Genomic DNA, 23,051 nt, shown 5'->3' on the forward strand with positions numbered 1-23,051 from the left:
GGGAAGACAGAGCGTGCAGTACAAGAAATGTTGAAAGATGGCGCTAAATGTGGACGGAAGCACAGGGATTGCTGGGATGTGAACCGATGCATCATGGAGCGTTGGGACAGGACCCAGAATGCCCCGCATCGCATGCCCTCTTCCCACAAGCCCCAGAATGGGAAGAGGTGCTCTGTGGGATAGCTGCCCATAATGCACTGCTCCCAATGCCACTGCAAGTGCTGCAAATGTGGCTACGCCCAGTGCGCTTGGAGCTGACCGTGTGAACACACTGCAGCGCTTTCCCTGCCGCGCTCTCCGAAGGCTGGTTTAACTCCCAGCGCTCTACATCTGCCAGTGTAGCCGTGCCCTTCGAGTCTTCTCTAACAGAAACAGCTCCAGTCCTGCTGAGGTGGAAGGGTCTGTCCCTGCAGACTCAAGCAATCTGAAAAGGAGTACTTGTGGCACCTTAGAGACTAACGAATTTATTTGAGCATGAGCTTTCGTGAGCTACAGCTCACTTCATCAGATGCATACCGTGGAAACTGCAGCAGACTCTGGTGTCCCAAGTGATCTGAATCCGGGAATGAGATTGAAGAGAGTGTTCTTCCTGCTTTTCTGTGAACTAGAGTAAAGGGAATGGCCAAAACAAACTAACAAACAAAGGCAGAGACAGCTGCTTCTGGCACCTGGAACCCGCCCGGCTCTGGACGCGGCTGGCTTGTGCGCTGCAAGGGGGCTGCTGAACTTAGTTACCCTGAGGGGTGCAGGAAAGGGTCCTGCCAGGGTGGAAGAAATAAAGCAGCCCGCCCTAGAAACCTTCGTCAGAGGATTGCAGGGAACTGCCCTGGGTCTGCGTATCTTGGCCCCCCTGAATGCTGGAGGCTGCTGGCTTGGCAGGGCCCTTCCAGCTCAGCAGGGCGGTGGCTGTTTCTTTAAGAGAAAATTTAATCTCGTCACGTGACCGCCTGGGTGACTTGACTTTCGCTTTCAATTTCGGGCAGCGCTGCCAGAGGGAAGCCCCGGGCTCTGCTCGGAGCCCGGAGATTTCTTCCCCGAAGGGCGAGGAAAAGCTGGGGAAACTGCAGCGATTTGGTAGCCAGGGACTCAGCCCTGCAATGGGATCACCTGAAAGAGTCACCGACAGTGGAAATCATCGCAACAAACCCCACGGAGTCTGATCCCACCCTGGAGATTGTACAATTTCTCCAGAAGGACCAATCAGGCAGGTTAATTTTGCTTCAAAATGATTGCTTGTATCCCCTCATGTGGACTGCTCATTGCCTGGCCAGATTGTTACTAACACAAAGATTAAATAACCCTGTGTAATTTGATTTACACGTTATGGAAACACTACAGTACAAGTAGGTTCACAATGATCGACACTCCGATGCCTTTCAGACTCTTGTCCTAGCGGCGTAACTCGGGATTTGCGCGGCAGGTTGGGTTCGACATTTGTTTCTTTTGCGGGTACGTTTCATTCAAGAACCCTGGGCCCGACCTTGTTCTCAGTGACGTCCCAGGGAGATTTGTAACAAGTAACTTCCTGTACTGAGAATACCGGACGAGCTTCACTGTGCCACACTCCCGGCTGTTCTGTCCTTCTGCCTCTTAACGTGCCAGTTTCTACCTCTGCCTGTGGGGCTGAATCCTGTTGTTTCTGATCATTTTCCTTTTTTCCCTTGAAAGTATTTCCACAATCAATCAAGACAGAAACTTGCATCCTGTTCTCCTTCTGAAGTGAGGGGGAATTAAGCATGTGCCTAAAGCAGACCATGAGCTCAAGTGTGCTGCTGAATAAGGGCTTCATGACAAAATTTAGAAAGAGGCATATTTACACAGCGGTTTTCAGATCATCTCCTACTGTGTGAACGGTGTGGAGGGGAGATTTCCTGAGGAAATCTATAGGACTAAAGGTAGTAAAAAAATAATTTTAAAACACATTTACAACAATAATTCACTTTTGTTTTGTTTAATATTTTATAGACTTTTTCATTTTTAATCAAATATTATTGAAACAGATTTTTTTTTTCAATCATTGTTACTCTTCTTTTAGCAAGAATAGGGGAGGAGTCAATAAATTGTTTTGATCAATTTGATTAGAATTTCTTTTTTGAATCAACTTGAACTATATATTCTCATTTAGCATCATTTCACTGAAAAATTAGAAACATTCCAATCATAGGAAAATTCATTTTTAATGTTTTTTTTAAATTCATTTTCTAATGAAAACATCATTTTGTTTAAACATTTTTTAACTGCGGCCACTGGGAGCTGCAGGCGGCCGTGCAAATGTAAACAAACTGGCAGCCCACCAGTGGATTAGCCTGACAGGCCACGTGTGGCCCGCAGGTTGCCCACCACTGGTCTAACCTGTTGTGACGTTATTGACATGAACTGGGACCGTATAGATCATTGTTACAACCAAGGTCCTGTAGTGGCACCAAATCTTGTATAAAGGGATCAAATAAAGTGTCTAAAACAAGGTTATGGTTTGCTGGTTAGGATTATGCTATCATTTTTGTCTTAAATCATTGCAACTATGTTACATTCAATACACTGTTTGTTTTCTCTCTTTTCTCTTGTCATCTGGATAAGTAACAGTGAGATGAAAGTTCTCTCAATCTGCCACAGCTCCAGAGCCAGAACCCTTCTACCCGATTTTATCATTTTCTTCATTACGTTTTATGTTCACAAGCTGGAATCAGGTAGGAATGTCCATGGCTTCTGCTGCTTCTTAGAGTATTGATTTATTTGTTTTGATTGATAAAATTTCTCTGTTTCACTAGTTTATTCCAAAGTGAACAAAAATTAGCACAAATCCCCAAGTGTATCAACACCAAGAAAATATAAATAACAATTGTTATGAGCTGGGTGAAACTTTGTTATGGGTTGAGTTAAAATCTTAGTCAAACTGACGTGTGAATGCACCCTTTTACTTAAGACAGTTGTAAGAGGCAATAAAAGGGGCCACACCTAAAACAAGGCTTAATAGAGTCTGCCCAGAGACTAGCACCAATGATGTGAAGGGTGAAAGGACATGGGCAGGGAGGAATCCTCTGGGTATTTTGACCAAATGTGGGTGTGAGAGCACAAACACACAGAACTGAGAACAGACAAGGAGAGAGAGGTGGAGACAAGCAAGCAAGGAAGCCAAGCAGGAGCCTGTGAGCACAGTGCGACCCTAGGAAAAGCTCGAGAGAGAGAACTTCTGGGTCTGTTGGTTAGGGAAGGTTGGGAGCGTAAGCTACGAAACTGTTCCATGTGTTCTTGGTTCCTCCTGCACTTGGAAAAGCAGGACTTGGTACATTCCTTTTCAATAAACGAGATTGCATCAAAGAGAATACCAGGCTATGCCAATTTGTTGAGGCATGTCTACACTACGAAATTACATCGACCTAACGTACATCGGCATACTTGTGCGTGTCTACGCTTTGCTCCTTGTATCGGCGGTGAGCATCCTCACCAGGAGTGCTTGTATCGACTGGACTGTCAGTGTAGGGCATTGTAAGAAGGCTCCTGAGAGCTGGAAACAGTCAATGTAGGCAATGCAGTGTCCACACTGACACTGCGTTGACCCAACTACGTCAACCTTGACTCTATGCTGCTTGGGGAGGTGGAGTTATTAAGTCAGTCTAGCGGGGTAGTTATGTCAGAAGGCACAAAATATAAGTGTAGCACTTCCATAGTTAGGCTAACGTAAGCTGCCCTGAATTGGCCCAACTCTGTAGTGTAGATCTGGTGTACATCCCACAGGAACATCCCTGAGGCTCCAAAATTTGACTAGCTGATGAGGTTGAAATGAGGTAACATTAAAATGTCTCCCCCTGACTTCAGGATTAATAACTCTTCAGCCACTGTCATGCTTCTGGAGTGACTCATGGCCATGAGTGCCTTCCTCAGGGCAGACTGTCAAACAAGGCAGACGCCCCAAGCTGGCGGTGTGGTCTGTAATTAGATCTCACCAAGCCAGTAACAAATGTGAACTCCTGGGTCACTATACCAGTCTTACCATGGAGTGACAGGCAGTCCCCTCAGACTCTCCAGCCTATCTTGTCACCCAGACAAACTGGACTTAGTGATAAAAGGTCACTTACACCATAAATCATGCGCTGTTTGCTTCCAGTCCCAAGAGACCAGTCACTTACCCCAGATGAATTGGTACCCTAGATCTTACACCAAAGACAATGCCTGAAGCCAATCCTGTAATAAGCTATCAAAAGGCTGATTAGCTAAGAAAAAGAAATTATTTACAGGTTAAAAGAAGTGAACATATACACAAATGAGTTACCCTCTTAATCCTAAGAGTGACAGCGTTATAAAGATCTGCCCATTCAAAGTGTCTTTCAGGGTGGACCCAGGAGATAACCCCTGGGGATCTTCATGTCAGCTACATTGTTTCCCTCTTCCAGCTTTCCAAGTGATGGGACAAGGCCTCCTGCACATACTTCTCCTTGGGTGGATGAAGAAAGAACAGGAGTACTTGTGGCACCTTAGAGACTAACAAATTTATTAGACCATAAATAATTTGTGGGCTACAGCTCACTTCATCGGATGCATAGAATGGAACATATTGTAAGAAGATTTTTATATATGTGTGTATATATATATATACACACACACACACACACACACCTACATATAGACACACACACACAGAGAAGGTGGAAGTTGCCATACAAACTGTAAGAGGCTAATTAATTAAGAGGACCTATTATCAGCAGGAGAAAAAACAACTTTTGTAGTGATAATCAACGTGGCCCATTTAGACAGTTGACAAGAAGGTGTGAGGATACTTAAAATTAAAAACAGAGAGAGGAGGGAAAGTATTAGCTCAAACACCCCAGCTGAGTTCACAGAGCTCAAGTGCAAAGTATGCCCTGTGAGCAGCAACCTGGTGCTCACTTTAGATAAGCTATTACCAGCAGGACAGTGGGGTGGGAGGAGGTATTGTTTCAGATTCTCTGTGTATATATAAAGTCTGCTGCAGTTTCCACGGTATGCATCTGATGAAGTGAGCTGTAGCTCACGAAAGCTCATGCTCAAATAAATTGGTTAGTCTCTAAGGTGCCACAAGGACTCCTTTTCTTTAAGTCAAGCAAGTGGTTGGCTGTCGGAAACCTTCTCCTCTTCCTCTCCATGGATGCCAGTTGAACAGGCTCTGAATGAAGCGGGGGTTCTGGGGCAAGGCTAGTAAGATCACGTAACTGAAGATTGCATCGTACACACAAGTGGAGAGAAATAAAGCAGCAACATTAAATCTGTCGGTTCCTAACATATTCAGTGCTTTATTTGGCAAGCTAAGGCCTTAACTCAGTAAAGCATTTAAGCATCTCCTTAAAATTAAACATGTGTTTTCGCTCCCTTCCTGAAGAAAAATTATTTCCTGAATGGTACCCTAATAATGTTCTTTAAATTAGTTTAAATATTTTTAGAACAGTCAAAAAACTTTAAAACAATCTCCAACAGAAAGCACTGATTTGAAATGTTTGCTAATGCTATGCAAGTTAAATCTGTCAGGAGCCGCTTGTAAGGGTAATGGCAAAACATATTTCAGCTTCCATTTAAACCAGTGGTTCTTAACTTTTACTGCAGCCTGCAGCCTGCACCCCTTTGGTTCTCAAAATATGTTCTTGCACCCCTTATCAAAAATCGTTGAAGTAGGTCAGTTCTTTAAACCTAGATATGTCATAACTATAGAATGAAAGAGAGATAATTATATTTATTTTAATTTCGCAGTAAACTTAAGAATACATGAAAAATTACACACTTTTTATTTTAAAGTTTACCGGCTCAGTGACTCTTCTGCTGTTGCTTTTGTTCAATGATGTTCAAGAAACGAGGAACGTTTTTTGAAGTAGCCACACGCATGTCATCACTCACATTTAGGTGGTTTCTGGCCTTTGTTTTGATGTGTAAGAGTGATGAAAATCCTCTCTCTCTCTCTCTCTCACACACACACACACACACACACACACACACACACACACGTATGTAGTCACAAATGGCACAAGGATCTCCAGCGCTGTCTTCGCCAGTTGTGGAAATGGTGCTAGTTTAGCACACCAGAAATTCTCAAGCTTCATTGTCTCAAACTCTATTCGGATTCGACCATTGGCTCGTAATTCAATGAGATCATCTTTTGTGAAATCACTAGCGTTGATGGAATCCAGGTTAAAGAGAAATGGATCCAGTATCCATTTCTTTGCCACATCAAGATCTCCCATGGAAAAATATCCTTAGAAAGAGTCACTCAGCTGTTGCAAATGCTTTGTCACTTCAGTTGCGATGGTCATTCCTTCATTTTCCAAAACAACTGTTTCTTCAAGAAAAGGAAAGTTAGTGAAATTTCTTCTCAACAGGCTTTATCCAAACTGGAAGTTTCTGAATAAAAACAGATAACTTCTCTCTGGTCATTACCCTGTTCATCCCAGTTCCTTGCATAGATGTGTTGAGTTCATTTAGGTGTGTGAATACATCTGCCATGTACACTAGGCAAAGGATAAACTCTCTATTTTCAAAGTCATCAACTAAATTTCTGCTTTGATTAAAAGAGACTTATTTCTTCGCACATTTCAAAAATACGAGTAAGCATTCTGCCACGGGAAAGCCACCTCACTTCTGTATGGAAAAGGACAGTGTGCTCGGCTCCAATTTCTTTGCAAAAAGCATGGAAGAGGCGATGATTTAGAGCACGTCCTCTGATGAAGTTTACTGCGCTCACTGCAGTAGACAAAGTATCCTTCAATTCTGTAGGCAAAGTCTTTGCGGCAAGGGCACGAGAGTGCAACATACAATGTGTGATCATGATACGAGGTACTTCTTTCTTTACGTAGGCAACAAATCCTGAATTTTTTCCTAGCATGGCAGAGGCACCATCGGTGCAAATTGATGCACACACGTCAAACATTATCTTATGCTTCAAAAAGAAGTCTTTGATGAGACTGAACACATCGACTCCTTTTGTAGTTAATTGCAATGGTTCACAGTACAAGAATTCGTCTAAGATCTTTCTCCTTCACGTACTGCTCAAACACCAACAGCTGACTGCAGCCATCAACGTCAGTTGACTCATCAAGCTGAATACCCACTTTAAGAGGACTGGCTTTCATATCTTCTAGAACTTGCTGCAAGATATCCTGGCTCATCACATGAATTCTAGAACGGATCACGTCATTTGACAAGGGCACCTGCTGAAGCTTCTTTTGTGCATCTCGTCCCAATACTATTTTTGTCATTCCCGATGCACAACGTTTCACTAATTCCTCAGCTACTGTAGGGGGCTTCTTTTCCTTGGCACGCAAATATGCCACTTGATAGGATGCTTGTAACAAGGGCTTCTCAAGTGACACAAACCCAAACGTCCTCAAGGTTCCACTATGATCAAATCGTGCCTTTGTAGACTTCGGGGTGTCAGTGTCATGTCCAGCAGCTTCACCACCATGCTGTTTGTTGAAATGTTCAGACAGCTCGATGGTTTGAGATTGGCATTTGAAAATAACGAGCCGCACAGTACACATTGCGGTCGTTGATTTCCATCCTTCTCTGTTGTACAAATGAACCCGTAACGAACATAGTCGTCATTCCATTTGCGTTTCTTCAACATGGCAAGGGTTACTGAAATGAAAAAAAATATCAATGGAGATGGGGGGCCTATACACTTTTAAATGCATATTAAATATATGTAAAGTAGTTTTATGTTATTACTCACCACAAATAGTACAGTGGGCACACACAAATCCACAAGTACGACCCAGAGATGTTGGAGTTTTGCTGTGAAAGTAAACTGTAACCGGCGCGCTAACAGTGGCTAACTGAATTCAAACAAAGCCATGGAGCTGCCACATCATCATCTGTGCATGTGTCAAGAAACACCCCCCAACGTGGCGGTACACTGTATTTTGTAGCGAGATAATTTCACTACCATTAGCTTAAAAACTTGAAAATAGATTTTTTGTTTGTATATTACAGTAATCGTTAATAAATACGTAGGTGATGAAACAAAGTAGTTGTACTTACGTGCCTGTGCCTAATTTGTGTTTTCGATGATTTATCTTCTAAAAAAATCTGGCATGTCTCGCACCCCCAGAAAGGGCATCTTGCACCCCCAGGGGGTGTGTGCACCCCAGGTTAAGAACCACTGATTTAAACTAATAAATTATGGATATACAAATTATAGTTATCCAAATGCATTGTTGTAAAATTCATATATAAATTCAGGACACATCCTATTCAATGACAGAGCACTGCAATAGATGCACAGAATATTTAATATATTTATTTGATCTTTTCTGTGCCCTGGTGCATTTTACAGCCCGGTTCACAGTGATTGGACCTGATCACCCTGTCACTGCCATCATGGGTGAGGACATTATTTTACCCTGTCACCTGTCCCCCAAGATGAGCGCTGAGAACATGGAAGTGAGATGGTTCCGATCTGAGTTCACTTCATTTGTGCACCTGTATCAGCATGGGAAGGATGAGTATGGGCAGCAGATGCCAGAATATCATGGAAGGACAGAGCTTTTGAAAGCTGGCATTGTGGATGGGAACGTTGCCTTGGGAATTGTCAATATCAGACTTTCTGATGAAGGACAGTACCGCTGTTTTGTTCAAGATGGTGTCTTTCATGAAGAAGCTGTATTGGAATTGAAGGTAGCAGGTTAGTAACATGTGTCTGTCTCTTTTTAGATGGCTCTTAGACCCAGACCCAAAAAAGCACTTGGGCACCTAACTCCCCACTTCAGTTGAAAATTTAGGTGCCCCTGAGATCCTCAAAGTAATCATTAAATTAAGTAGTCATTAGGCGCGAGAGAGAGACTCTCTGTAGTCCAGTGGTTAGGGTACCCACCTGGTAGGTGGGAGACCCAAGGGCTAGTCCTCCTGCTCTAATTAATCTTTGATTATTTATCCAATCTGGACAAACCATTGGAAGAGGGGATCTGGACTGGGGTTTTCCCATCTCCCATGGCTGTACCCCAGCCACTGGACTACAGTCTCTTTTTCTCTCTCTGGCCCAATGACTATTTAAATATTTATAAATAGTAGAAAAGTCATTGGGCCAGAGAGAGAGGCAAGATTTTTCTATGCCATTATCCTTAAATTTATCTGTTCATACTAAAACATTTTCAATTAAACAGTTCATGTTGTTGGATTGAGATTCACTTACTCAGCAGGTGGGTCTAACAAATCTTTAAGGCAAAACACTCAGCAAGTAGCAATCAATTATTCACAGGCTGGAAGCTCATTGGGATGATCCCGTCAGTCACCTCCAACAATGGACAATACAGCTTCAACCTCCCTTTATTAACCAAGCTTATTTATAACTTGGTTATATTATATGTATGTATCAGTGTGATAAATGGGGTGGGGGGGGCGGTAGCTCCCTTTTATGGACACCCAGCCAGCCAATAGCTATAAAATCCCTTTTAGTAGCTGTTCTCTAATTGCTCTACCTGTAAAGGGTTAAAAAGTCTCATTGCTATGCGTAGGTAAAAGGAAGTGAATGGGCACCTGGACAAAAGAGCCAATGGGAAGGCTAGAACTTTTTAATATGGAGAAGAGACTCCCCTTTTGTCTGTCTGTCGTTGCTCTCCCAGGGAGAGGCGGACAGGGCAGCAGCTATGCTGTAAGAAGCTTGGGCCAGGTATGAAAATCAGTATCATACCTAGAAACTACTCATTTGAAACCCCAGATACGTAAGTAGAGCAGGAAATGTCTAGGAAGACGTGATTAGGTTTATCCCTGTTATTCCTTTATGGCTTGTGGATTCCCCTGTGCTAACCCCAGGTGCTTTTGTTTTGCTTGTAACCTTTAAGCTGGACCTCAAGAAAGCTATTCTTGGTGCTTAATCCTTGTAGTTGCTCTTTTAAAATCTAGCAATAGCCTGAGTTCCCAGATGTGTTTTCTCTTTTTTTAAAATAAAATTTACCTTTTTTAAGAACAGGATTGGATTTTTGTGTCTTAAGAGGTTTGTGCAGTTTTTTAAATTAGCTGGTGGCAACAGCTGATCTTTTATTTTTTTCTTTCTCAGCTCTTCCCGGGGGCAGGTGTGTGTGTGTGAGAAAGGGCTTAAGGGTACCCTACAGGAAGGAATTCCCAAGTGCGCCTTCCTGGGCTCTCAAAGGGGTTCTGGACTTGGGTAGTGGCAGCATCTACCAATCCAAGGTCAGAGAAATGTTGTAATCTTTGAAATAGTACAAGCCTGGAGTGGCAAGTATTAATTTTTAGAGTCATTGCGGGCCCCCACCCTCTGCACTCGAAGTGGCAGAGTGGGGAATTAGCCTTGACAATTAGTCTCCCATTTCCATGTTCTCTCCTCCTCTGTCAGTACAGGTTTAGTGTTACTTCAAACCAATCTTTTCTTGCTTTGTTACTTTTATCTTTTTTTTCTCCTCACAAACATGATCACTACACATATGCAGTTCTGCTTATGCTGTTAAACGTTATCAGAACAAACTCTGAAAATCCACAACAGGCTTCTGGCAGGCCTAAAGATGAGTTTGCTCCCAAAATATGCCACTCTTTTTGCTGCAGGTATCAGCTGATCTGCAATTGGTCTCGGCTGGGACAGTAGTGAAGAGAGCACATTTCCTCACCTCAATTGCATTAAAATAATTTAAAAAAAATCTTTGTTCAGTGACGGTTCCATTGGCATCAAGACACACTGCCCCCGCTCCAGTACCTGTGGTTATCAAATGTGCTCTAGCTGAATCCCAGCGTATGGACTTAAACACACAAGAATTGCCCTACTGGGTCAGACCAAAGGTCCATCTAGCCCAGTGTCCTGTCTTCTGACAGTGGCCAGTGCCAGGGGCCCCCAGAGAGAATGAACAGAACAGGCAATCATCAAGTGATCCATCCCCTGTCGCCCATTCCCAGCTTCTGGCAAACAGAATGAATTAATGGAAGCCCTATGGCCTGTGTTAGGTAGAACGTCAGACCAGATGATCACAGTGGTCCTGTCTGGCATTACAATCTATGACTCTCTGAAAGCAAAACTTTTAAAGTTCTCTGATTGGCCTTCTCTGATTGGCCGCCCACCTGCGCAGCCTCTCTGGCCTGCTGAAGCCCCATCTAGCATAGGAGTGGGGCAGCCACCCCACTACAGTGCCTCTCTGTCTTTCTTATCTGCGCTGCATCAATTACAGAAGTGAACAGCAGTGCAATAAGCAGGAGGGTTTCTGTAGGCTGAGGTACTTTGGCCAGGCTATTCAGTATCTACTCAGAGCATCCACATTAGTGAATGCTTTCCCAGGTTTATACTCAAACTCATAGTCATAAGCTGATAAGCGAGTCCATCTCTGGATCCTGGCAGATGCCATTGGGGTACAGGTTTGCTCTCACCATACAGACCTTTCAGAGATTGATGGTCTGGGTGTATAAAAAAATGCCTGGCATATAGGTAAGAGTGGAACTTCTTTACCCCACAAACCGCAGCTAGCCCTTCTCATTTTAGTTGGGAATAGTATTTTTTTTTCTGCTGAAGCCTGTGACCTTGGTGCATAAGTGATGGGACGCTCAGATTCAGCTGGCATTTGGTGGGCTAATACCGCACCCACCTCGTATGGTGACGTGTCACCAGACAATACTAGTCCTTTCTGACTATCATAATGAACTAAATCCTAACTATACATATAAAATGATGGGGTCTAAATTACCTGTTACCACTCAAGAAAGAGAGCTTGGAGTCATGGTGGATATTTCTCTGAAAATATCCACTCGATGTGCAGCAGCAGTCAAAAAACCTAAGAGAATGTTGGGAATCATTAGGAAAGGGAAAGATAATAAGGCAGAAAATATATTGCCTGTATATAAATCCTTGGTACGCCCACATCTTGAATACTGCATGCAGATGTGGTTGCCCCATCTCAAAAAAGATACATTGGACTTGGAAAAGATTCAGAAAAGGGCAACCAAAATGATTAGGGGCATGGAACGGCTTCTGTATGAGGAGAGATTAAATAAGACTGGGACTTTTCAGCTTGGAAAAGAGACGACTAAGGGGAGATATGATAGAGGTCTATATAATCATGACAGGTGTGGAGAAAGTAAATAAGGGAGAGTTATTTACTCCTTCTCATAACACAAGAACTAGGGGTCACCAAATGAAATTAATAGGCAGCAGTTTAAAACAAACAAAAGGAAATATTTCTTCACACAACACACAGTCAACCCGTGGAACTCTTTGCCAGAGGATGTTGTAAAGGCCAAGACTATAACAGGGTTCAGAAAAGAAGTAGATGAGTTCATGGAGGATCGGTCCATCAATGGCTATTAGCCTGGATGGGCAGGGATGTAAAACCATGCTCTGAAGTGTTCCTAGCCTCTGTTTGCCAGAATCTGGGAATGGGTGACAGGGGATTTATCACTTGATGATCACCTATTCTGTGCATTCTCTCTGAAGCACCTGGCACTGGCCACTGTTGGAAGACAGCTTACTGAGCTAAATGGACTATTGGTCTGATCCAGTATGGCCAGTCTTATGACTTTAGTAATTTCCTTGCTTTGCAAAAGCTATTTTTTGACCCCACTGGAATTTCTTCCATTCTATAACAGTTTGTGTAATGGAGCCAATATAGATGTCAAGTTGGGAAAAAAATTACCATAATAATTTAAAAGGCCTCGAAAGGATTTTTTTATAGGTTTTTGCTCCACAAACACTCAATAAAATGGCGTGTTTCTTGTTATCATCATCTGTATCATTTGTGATGAAGTACTGAGAGAGTCTGTCTCTGAGTACTGAATCCAGTCCTCCTGGAATACATTATGCTCTTTCATTTTTTCCACATGCAGCCATTTTTTCTTTACAATTGAAAAAAAGAGGTTTTCACTTACTCACGCAATGTGTAGAACTTGGTGCTTGTTGTTTTCATTTTATCCTCATCACCTTTGTAGGGCTGGAAGGGGTCTTGAGAAGTCCTCAAGTCCAGCCCCCTTGTGCTGACACAGGACCAAGTAACTCTAGACTGTCCCTGACAGGGGTTTGTCCAGCCTGGTCTAAAAAACCCCTCCGATGACGGAGATTCTACAGTCGACCTTGGAAGCCTGTTCTGGAGTTTAACTATCCTTCCAGTTAGAAAGCTTTTCCTAATATCGAACCTCAATCTCCCTTGCTGCAGATTAAGCCCATTCCTTCTCCTGCCTTCAGTGGACATGGAGACCCAAAAGAGATTAGAACTAAAAAAGGGGATCTTCTATTCTGGTACATGTTCACAGTGACAACTAACCGAGCTGCCATCTTGAGAAACTCCTTCACGTGCGCCACAACTCCCCGGAGCACCATTAAGGCGTCTCAGAGCAAATAGCTACCTCACATTGGCCACCCAGAGGTCATAAGCATAACAAATATGCCTCCAACATTATAAAATCAGAACTCAAGGGGAAAATCTCTTGAATTCCTTGCTCCCTTCACATCACCGACAACACTGCTGATAAGACGCTCCAACATTCTGTAAGGCTTTCGCTTCCACCTCGGAGACCCCAGTACTGCAGCACAGTTAAGCAAAGGTTTAACAAGTGCTCAAGTCCCGTTGAAGACATGTTTCCATGAATATCAGCCATAAAGAAAGTGTATTCAATCGTTTTGTTGAAAATGTAAACTTTTATATGCTGGGCTGTATATTTATCTGATTTAACATGGATTCATTTTAGCTTCAGGCTCTGCACCTCGCATCTCTGTTGAGGGTCACCAGGATGGAGGGATCCAAGTGGTGTGTCAGTCGGCCGGATGGTACCCAGAGCCCGAGGCGCTGTGGAGAAATCTCAAAGGGCAGCCTTTATCTTCATCAACTGAAACCAAATCTGAAGAGCAACATGGTCTCTTTGAAATAAAAAATTCTATCGTTATAACAGAAAATTCAAACAAGAATTTGTCCTGTGCCATAAGGAACACCCACCTGAACCGAGAAAAAGAATCAATAACATTTTATATATCAGGTCAGTGACCACCAAAACCCCACGCTGTAATATCCAACAGGAAGAAATCAGATGGTTAAATAATACACAAGTTAAAATACTCCCTCACAAAAAGCTACGTTAAGATAAAGTTTAGGTGGAGAGCACACTTTAGGGTAAAATGCATTCCAGGGATATTGTAGTTCTCCCCAAAACAAGCATTTTAAACCCAGTAGATTCAGGGTTAAGGTTAAATGTAAAAGAAATCCAAACATGTTAATGAATGGAAGTGCCCTGCAGTAACACTATATATGTATGTTATTGTGATTCGAACAGGATGATTAGTGTTTGTAGTCCCATATTACATGAAATGGATATTTAAAGTCACATTAGATTTTCATTCTCATCCAGTCACCACAGGGCAGTGGTAAGATATATTGGGGGCCCTACTGATTGGTTGGACTTTGTGCTTCCTAGTGGATTGATGGATCAAGGACTAGGCTTCTTGCCCCAGTGAATATGCAGAGGGAGAAGTGATATGCTGTGATCTCTTCAACACAGAGGAGATTTGTTGAGTCTCTGCTCATGGCAGGTCAGAAGCAAGGCAGGGCCATGAAAGTCTGGAGCCCCGGGAACAATCATTTGAGTGTGTCACTCACTAAAAGGTCCACGTTTTAATATGAAGTTTGATTTCTCACCCTTTAGCAAACTTCACAGGGAAAGGGGTTGCCATAACAACAAAACCCTGTGGGCGTGATCCAAAGCCCGTTAAAGACATCAATAAGATTTGGATCAGTGCCTATGCCCCCATTTAGTGGATCAGTTCCTCTGCCAGGAATTCCTATGCTGAAGTGAAGAGTATTTGGATATTTATCTGCTCTCCCTTAATTATTGATTTCCACTCGTAAAGCCTCAGATTTTCTTTTACTCTGAAATTCCCTGGGGTTACAAAAGTTTAAATTTTACTTACGTGTAAGTTTTCTGTGGGGAAATTTGATGAGTAATTATGATTTCTCTTCCTACATGTTTTAACTGTAGTAGTAATTTCATAAAAAGAAGGAATCACTTTTCCCTGAATTGGCTCCTGGGTTGGGTGATGGGGTCAGAGGCTCCGCTTAGTCAACAAAATTAAGAACGTGTGTAAGGGAAGCAGAATTAAAATCTAAACAAGCCCACTACTAATTATATAGATAATTATTCACACACATACCCATGTGTGCACACACACTGATTTTTCTTTTTTTAAGGATCAGAACAATGTGTTGTTCCCTAACCCCATTCTCAGAAATAGTGGAACCATTTTGGCTGAAACTTTTCAAAAAGAAAAGTTCAGCCTGAGGCAGACACCCAGCATGGAAATTTTCTCCCCAAATGGTAAAGTTCGGCAAAGTAATGAGCAAAGGAAAAGAAGACCCTATAATGGGAAGTGTGTTTAACAACAAGTGATGTGACTAGCTCCACCTAGAGAGAGAGAGAGAGAGAGAGGAGGGGATGAGGTGTAGGGTGGTATTTAGTATTTAATACATCATTCAGTACTACCAAAAGAGTGTGACCAGAACCTCTTTTTAAAATTGGTTTCTGCCAGTTTTTATATTGCAGGGAGCAAATTTTTCCACACGTATTTGACGCAAATCCTGATGTGACGCATTTTCCTACAATAAAAGTGTACTTTTGGTTATTACTGTTTTCAAACTAATGGTGGGCTTTGTGTTTCAGATTCTTTTTTCCCAAGAGCATCTCCCTGGATGGTGGGTTGGAGTGTGACTTTGGTGATTTTGTTGGTGTTCGTCGGCCTTACGCTTTTTCTGTTCAAATTAAAAGGTAAAGCTCCAAAGGGGAAAATGCTGTGTAATCAGAATGAGATTTCTCCTTAGAACAGACAGTTTAGACTTTTCTACATGAGAAAGTTACACCAGCTTAAGATGTGAATTTAAATGGATTTTTTTTAAGCCAGAGCAAGCTCCTATGTGGACACATATGAATTTAAGAAGACCTTACTTCAGTTTAGTTTAAAACTGTTCCTATTCATCTTAAGATAAGCCTAAAACTAGGTTTGCACTAGTTTAACTAGATTTTCCGTGGGGCCTGAGGTAGTTAGGTTCCCAACTCCCATTGGAATTCAATATGCTTTGGCTCTTAACTCCCCTCGGCTCCTATGAAAATCCCTGCCTTATGGGGTTTTTGATTGCCTGTGTGCTGTTTGTGACCATCTGTGTTCTAGGACAGGTCTATGTATGTAAATAATCAAATTACACTAAGAAGGTAGCCAGACCCTGTGTCACCGATTTCTCTTCCACTGGGAACCCAACATGCAAGTCCCTGGAGAGCTGCAACAGCTTGGTGGAGGGGCAACATTATTATTACTTGAGGACTCATAATGAAAAGATCCTTTGAAATCTGGAGTCACTGAAAATGTCTCTTAATAATTGTTCTTATGTTTTCTTTTTTTAGGGAAACATCTCAACACTATCAGTAAGTTCAGTTTTTCTCCTGGCAGAACCAATGTTATGTTATGAAAGATTTTTCAATGACTGTGACAATGTCAACTTGAAAATCATAAGCGACACAACCAATACTAATTTCATAACTTGTTACGTCGGTAACGGGTAGGAAGCCAGGACTGTACATGTGTCTTGAGTGTGGCATTTTTTTTTTGTTTATTATTTAGGTAAACTTCAAACAGAGCTAGGTAAGGGTGTTTTTTTTAATTATTATTCGTGTCTGTCACTGATACAGCCTTTTCTATGATAACGAATCCTATTGATACTGCATTTGTCTGGCTTAATTCTCATCCCCATCTATGTGTTTGCTTCCAGAGTGGAGGAGATCCCTGGGTGATGCAGGTAATTAAAAATCATATTTAGTCAATGAGGGATCCTGCTCCCTTTCGCTGTGCAAATAAACAAGGAGAAAACTATAATATTTCCCAGGTGGAAGAAGGGAGGGTGCTGAGGTTCAAAGGAGGGAGAGGAATGGACCATCCTCACATGTCCTGCTTACACATTGCTCCCATAACTCTGGAAACGTCCCTGCTCCAAGTGACTGAGCACTTACTAAAAAGAAAAGGAGTACTTGTGGCACCTTAGAGATGAACAAATTTATTAGAGCATAAGCTTTTGTGAGCTACAGCTCACTTCATCGGATGCATCGGAGCTCTAGCTCACAAAAGCTTATGCTCTAATAAATTTGTTAGTCTCTAAGGTGCCACAAGTCCTCCTTTTCTTTTTACGGATACAGACTAACACGGCTGCTACTCTGAAACCTGAGGACTTACTGTTTCTTAGGATCCCCGCCCTAGTGTCAGGTAGAGGAACAAGAGCCCTGACCAGACACACGAGTTCAAACCAAGGAGTCCCTGTGATCAGTGTTCATCTTGTGCTTCTTTTCTCCATTCATAGTGATCTCCCCTTTCTGTTCTCTCCATCAGATCCCAACTTTCTGCTGTTTTTAACCATCTCATCCACGTTCTCCATTCATTCATTTATATCAGCCCCTCCACCCCAACTCTCTTCTCTTGTAGAAGCTCCTTGCTCATAAATAAAAATCTCTCTGTTAGAAATAAAATCTAGAATGATAATTCTCTTTGTCTGGCCCTGATGACTAGTTACAGAGTTTTTATTAGGGAATCTATGGAATCATGTCACTATCGACAGATCTCCGACCTGTGGCAGGATGGAGCAGGCGTCAGGCTGGTGTCAACAAGAGACGTCCAAGCTCCAGGACTTTACATACAAGGGAGGGAGGGTACATCAGAGAAAAGATAGTTGTGACCATGTGAATGATGTGAGGGGAAATCTCCTAGGGCTTCCCTGTGATTCCAGGGTCTCTGATCCCCACTCTGGGGATAGATGGGTGCACGAGGGGAAAGATTCTGTCTCAGGACTGGGTCAGTAAATCTTTATGCTCTGTCACTGACCTGTCTCTGACTGGGGAGTGAAACTCAGGAGTGAATGCTGAGATCTCAGAGCTGCTCCCCATTCAGAGCTGGGTAAATCCTGGAGGAAGGAGATTTCCTGGTTCACACTCCAGCGGGGACAGATTCTGTCACTGATATGATGAGACACTCCCCCAGGGCGGAGCTGTGCCCCTAACGCTCTGATTCTCTCTCCCCCTAGCAAATGTGACACTGGATCCAGACACGGCTCATCCACAACTTGTCCTGTCTAAGGATCGGAAAAGTGTGAGATGGGCAGACACATGGCAGGATGTGCCCCACCACAAGAATCCTGAGAGATTTGACATTGAGCGCTGTGTGCTGGGCTGTGAGGGGTTCACCTCAGGGAGACATTACTGGGAGGTGGAGGTGGGGGTGGGGCTACTCTGGGCTGTGGGGGTGGCCAGAGAGTCTGTGAGGAGGAAGGGAGGGATCAGCCTTAGCCCTGAGGAGGGGATCTGGGCTGTGGATCAGAGGCAGGGCCAGTACCAGGCTCTCACCTCCCCTGTGACCCCCCTAGACCTGAGCCGGGCCCCCAGCAGGATCCGGGTTTGTCTGGACTGTGAACAGGGGCAGGTGACATTTATCAATGCTGGAGATGAGGCCCCGATCTTCACCTTCCCGCCGGGCTCCGTCCCTGGGGAGAGAATCCGCCCTTGGCTCTGGCTGGGGATGGAAAGCCAGCTCAAACTGTGTCACACTTGCTACTTATAATCCCTTAAAATAATCTTTCTGTAGCTAATAAATCTCTTTTATATTTCACCTAAAACAGTGTGTTTTGGTTGAAGTGCTTGGGAAATCTCAGGTCAGTTTACAAAGGCTAGTGTGTGTCCTCTCCACATCGGGGGGGGGGGGGGGCGCGCGGGGACGGACTGGGTGAAATGAACTGACACTGGCCAGGCTTCTGTGCAAGATGGTAAAGTTCTGCGGTGCAAGGCTGAGGGGCTGGGTGAATCAGCTGGAGCCTCTCTATTGTTGGTTCATGAGTTGCTCGCAAAAGCATTCGTGTAACTCGGTTGGGTGAGTCCCTGCCGGTGGATGGCAGAGGAAGGGCAGCACCTGCTAGAGGTTTGTACCTTCTCATCAGCATCACAGTGTGAGGGGAAGCTCAGGTTGGTGGGACAGAGGGCTCAGCAGTCCCATAGTCTGGGGACCCCGTCACAGTGATTAACATGCCCATCTGAGTGGTGGGAGACACACAGTTCAAATACTTCCTGGTAGGGAGGTGGGACTGACCTTGGGTTCCCCATATTCCAGCTCAGGGCTTTAACCACTGGGCTTGAAGTTATAAGGTGGGCACCACCACCTCTTTCATTGCACAGCTGTTTCAATGGGACCCAATCTGGTAGCCATGCTGGGAGGATCAGGCCTCACATGCAAGATCGGCAGCTGAATGCCAATCTTCCCTGGTCCATGGCTCACTTGGGGGCTTAGGTGGGAGATGGGCACCTCACACTCCCAGAATGGGGCAGCGGCATCTGGCCACATTATTTTTTTCCAAGAAAATAGGCTCAGTCCAGTGAGAACAAAGGAGAAAAGTTGCATTTCAAAATTAAGGGAAAAAGTTACCAAGACACCCTAATTAATGTCTAGCTCTACCCACCATTCCCAGGGAATTCTAACCACACAGTAACCCATAGAAAGCTTCCTACCAACACTACAAAAAGATTCTGCGTGGACTCCTCCTGAAGGTCGAAACAACAGACTGGACTTCTACATAGAGTGCTTCCGCTGACGTGCATGGGCTGAAATTGTGGAAAAGCAGCATCACTTGCCCCACAACTTCAGCTGTACCGAACACAATGCCATCCACAGCCTCAGAAACAACTCTGACATAATCAAAAAGGCTGACAAAGGAGGTGCTGTCGTCATGAATAGGTCAGAATATGAACGAGAGGCTGCTAGACAACTCTCTGACGTCACATTCTACAGGCCATTACCCTCTGACCCCACTGAGGATAACCAAAAGAAACTACACCATCTGCTCAAAAAACTCCCTAAAGAAGCACAGGAACAAATCTACACTGACACACCCCTAGAGCCCCGACCAGGGGTATTCTATCTGCTACCCAAAATCCATAATCCTGGGAATCCTGGACGCCCCATCATCTCAGGCATTGGCACCCTGACAGCAGGATTGTTTGGCTATGTAGACTCTCTCCTCAGGCCCTACGCTACCAACACTCCCAGCTATCTTTGAGACACCACTGACTTCCTGAGGAAACTACAATCCATTGGTAATCTTCCAGAAAACACCATCCTAGCCACGATGGATGTAGAAGCCCTCTACACCAACATTCCACACATAGATGGACTACAAGCCGTCAGGAATAGCATCCCCAATACTATCATGGCAAACCTGGTAGCTGAACTTCGTGACTTTGTCCTCACCCACAACTATTTCAGATTTGGGGACAATTTATACCTTCAAGTCAGCGGGATTGCATTGGGTACCCTCATGGCCCCACAGTATGCCAACATTTTTATGGCTGACTTAGAACAACGCTTCCTCAGCTCTCGTCCCCTAATGCCCCTACTCTACTTGCGCTTCATCATCTGCACCCATGGAAAAGAAGTCCTTGAGGAATTCCACCATGATTTCAACAATTTCCATCCCACCATCAACCTCAGCCTGCACCAGTCCACACAAGAGATCCACTTCCTGGACACTACGGTGCTAATAAGCGATGGTCACATAAACCCCAGCCTACTGACTGCTATACTTACCTACATGCCTCCAGCTTTCACCCAGATCACACCACACGATCCACTGTCTACAGTCAAGCTCTACAATACAACCGCATTTGCTCCAACCCCTCAGGCAGAGACAAACACCTACAAGATCTCTATCAAGCATTCTTACAACTACAATACCCACCTGCTGAAGTGAAGAAACAGATTGACAGCGCCAGAAGAGTACCCAGAAGTTACCTACTATAGGACAGGCCCAACAAAGAAAATAACAGAACGCCACTAGCCGTCACCTTCAGCCCCCAACAAAAACCTCTCCAACGCATCAGTTGACAAGAACAGTAGGGGGGGAAATACGGGGAAATAGATTTACTTTGTGCAATGACACATCCACTCCCAGTCTTTATTCAAGCCTAAATTAATTGTGTCCAGTTTGCAAATTAATTCCAATTCAGCAGTCTCTCCTTGGAGTCTGTTTTTGAAGTTTATTGTTGTTGAAGAATTGCCACATTTAGGTCTGAGTTCGAGTGACCAGAGAGATTGAAGTGTTCTCCGACTGCTTTTTGAATGTTATAATACTTGACGTCTGATTTGTGTCCATTTATTCTTTTACGTAGAGACTGTCCAGTTTGGCCAATGTACATGGCAGAGGGGCATTGCTGGCACATGATGGCATATATCACATTGGTAGACGTGCAGGTGAACGAGGCTCTGATAGTGTGGCTGATGTGATTAGGCCCTATGATGGTGTCCCCTGAATAGATATGTGGACACAGTTGGCAACGGGCTTTGTTGCAAGGATAGGATCCTGGGTTAGTGGTTCTGTTGTGTGGTGTGTGGTTGCTGGTGAGTATTTGCTTCAGGTTGGGGGGCTGTCTGCAGGCAAGGACTGGCCTGTCTCCCAAGATCTGTGAGAGTGATGGGGCGTCCTTCAGGATAGGTTGTAGATCCTTGATGATGCGTTGGAGAGGTTTTAGTTGGGGGCTGAAGGTGATGGCTAGTGGTGTTTTGTTATTTTCTTTGTTGGGCCTGTCCTGTAGTAGGTAACTTCTGGGTACTTTTTTGGCTCTGTCAGTCTGTTTCTTCACTTCAGCAGGTGTGTATTGTGGTTGTAAGAATGCTTGATAGAGATCTTGTAGATATTTGTCTCTGCCTGAGGGGTTGGAGCAAATGCGGTTGTATCGTAGAGTTTGGCTGTAGACAATGGATCGTGTGGTGTGTCCTGGATGGAAGCTGGAGGCATGTAGGTAAGTATAGCGGTCAATAGGTTTCCAGTATAGGGTGGTGTTTATGTGACCATCGCTTATTAGCACCGTAGTGTCCAGGAAGTGGATCTCTTGTGTGGACTGGTCCAGGCTAAGGATGATGGTGGGATGGAAATTGTTGAAATCATGGTGGAATTCCTCAAGGGCTTCTTTTCCATGGGTCCAGATGATGAAGGTGTCATCAATGTAGCACAAGTAGAGTAGGGGCATTAGCGGACGAGAGCTGAGGAAGCGTTATTCTAAGTCAGCCATAAAAATATGGGCATACTGTGAGGCCATGCGGGTACCCAAAGCAGTGCCGCTGGTTTGAAGGTATACATTGTCCCCAAATGTGAAATAGCTGTGGGTGAGGACAAAGTCACAAAGTTCCCCACCTCTTGATGTCTTCTAATGAAGACTAGATGCCTTTCTGGAACGTGTGTAGTCAAAAACTAGCTCCTATGCTCTACAGAAAGCATGTGATAGGCAGGGGGTCAGATGACATGCTCTAATTGTCTCTTCTGTCCATAAAGTCTGCTAATTTATGAAAAACTGAGCATAGCATGGGGAGAAGCCTCTGATGTTTTACTTTGTTCGATTTGAGCCCACAATGAACGCTCATTGCGTGGGGTGATCCAGGGGAAGCGGCTGAAACATCCAGTGTGGCTGGACAGGGGCAGGACATCAGCACTGCAAGGGAGGGGTGGGTGTGGCAGTGACATCACAAGGGCCTTTGGCAGGACCTCAGCCTATTGGACAAAGGTGGTGGGGAGGCGATGATCTCACAGAGAGATCTTGACATCAGCCAGGCAGGACAGGGGTGCAGGACAGGGGCCACCTCGGAGATCCCTGTGGCTTTGCTTCAGCACGTCTCCTTCTCGAGGTCTCTCCTGGAGGACTGAGAGAACATTCACTTTCACATTCGTGAGCGCAAGGAGGACCCTCTTTGGAGTTTCCTCCTTTTCTTGTGGTGGTTTTGCTCAAAAACAGACGTCCCTGTATAGAAGGTAAGAGCCTCGGAGAGGTTTGGAACCTCTTCAGTCTGATCCATCAGGTGCCGGCTGATTTTTAGGAAACGAAAAGACTTGATTGTGGGGGCAGCATTTTTTTTCCGACCTAAGACTTTGTCCCTTAGAATCACTGGGGACATTGGGGTTTCTCCTTTTGGTTTTCCCTTTTCCTCTGTCCCTCCTACCTTTCTCTTCTTGCTTCCTTTGTCCTTTTCCTCTGCTCTCCTCACACCACCAGGAGCTCTGTTTGTGAAGCGGGAGCCGGGGGGGTTGTGGGAGGCCCTCACAGAGAGGAGA

General features: G+C 44.2%; 1 protein-coding gene and 1 pseudogene across 2 annotated transcripts in view; one reads left to right on the plus strand and one right to left on the minus strand.

Moving 5' to 3' along the window:
* LOC144275259 (E3 ubiquitin-protein ligase TRIM39-like) overlaps positions 1–23,051 on the minus strand; it is a 412,642-nt gene that overhangs the window by 40,114 nt on the left and 349,477 nt on the right. The gene's annotated exons all lie outside the window — the stretch shown is intronic.
* LOC144275257 (butyrophilin subfamily 1 member A1-like) lies at positions 1,222–18,578 on the plus strand (annotated as a pseudogene). Its single transcript, XR_013348004.1, has 9 exons — positions 1,222–1,449; positions 2,578–2,687; positions 8,294–8,641; positions 13,633–13,917; positions 15,592–15,696; positions 16,327–16,347; positions 16,544–16,564; positions 16,692–16,718; positions 17,991–18,578. The product of XR_013348004.1 is annotated as a butyrophilin subfamily 1 member A1-like (transcript).

The sequence above is a fragment of the Eretmochelys imbricata genome, chromosome 14 (genome assembly GCF_965152235.1).
Source record: "Eretmochelys imbricata isolate rEreImb1 chromosome 14, rEreImb1.hap1, whole genome shotgun sequence".
Classification (NCBI taxonomy): Eukaryota; Metazoa; Chordata; order Testudines; family Cheloniidae; genus Eretmochelys; species Eretmochelys imbricata.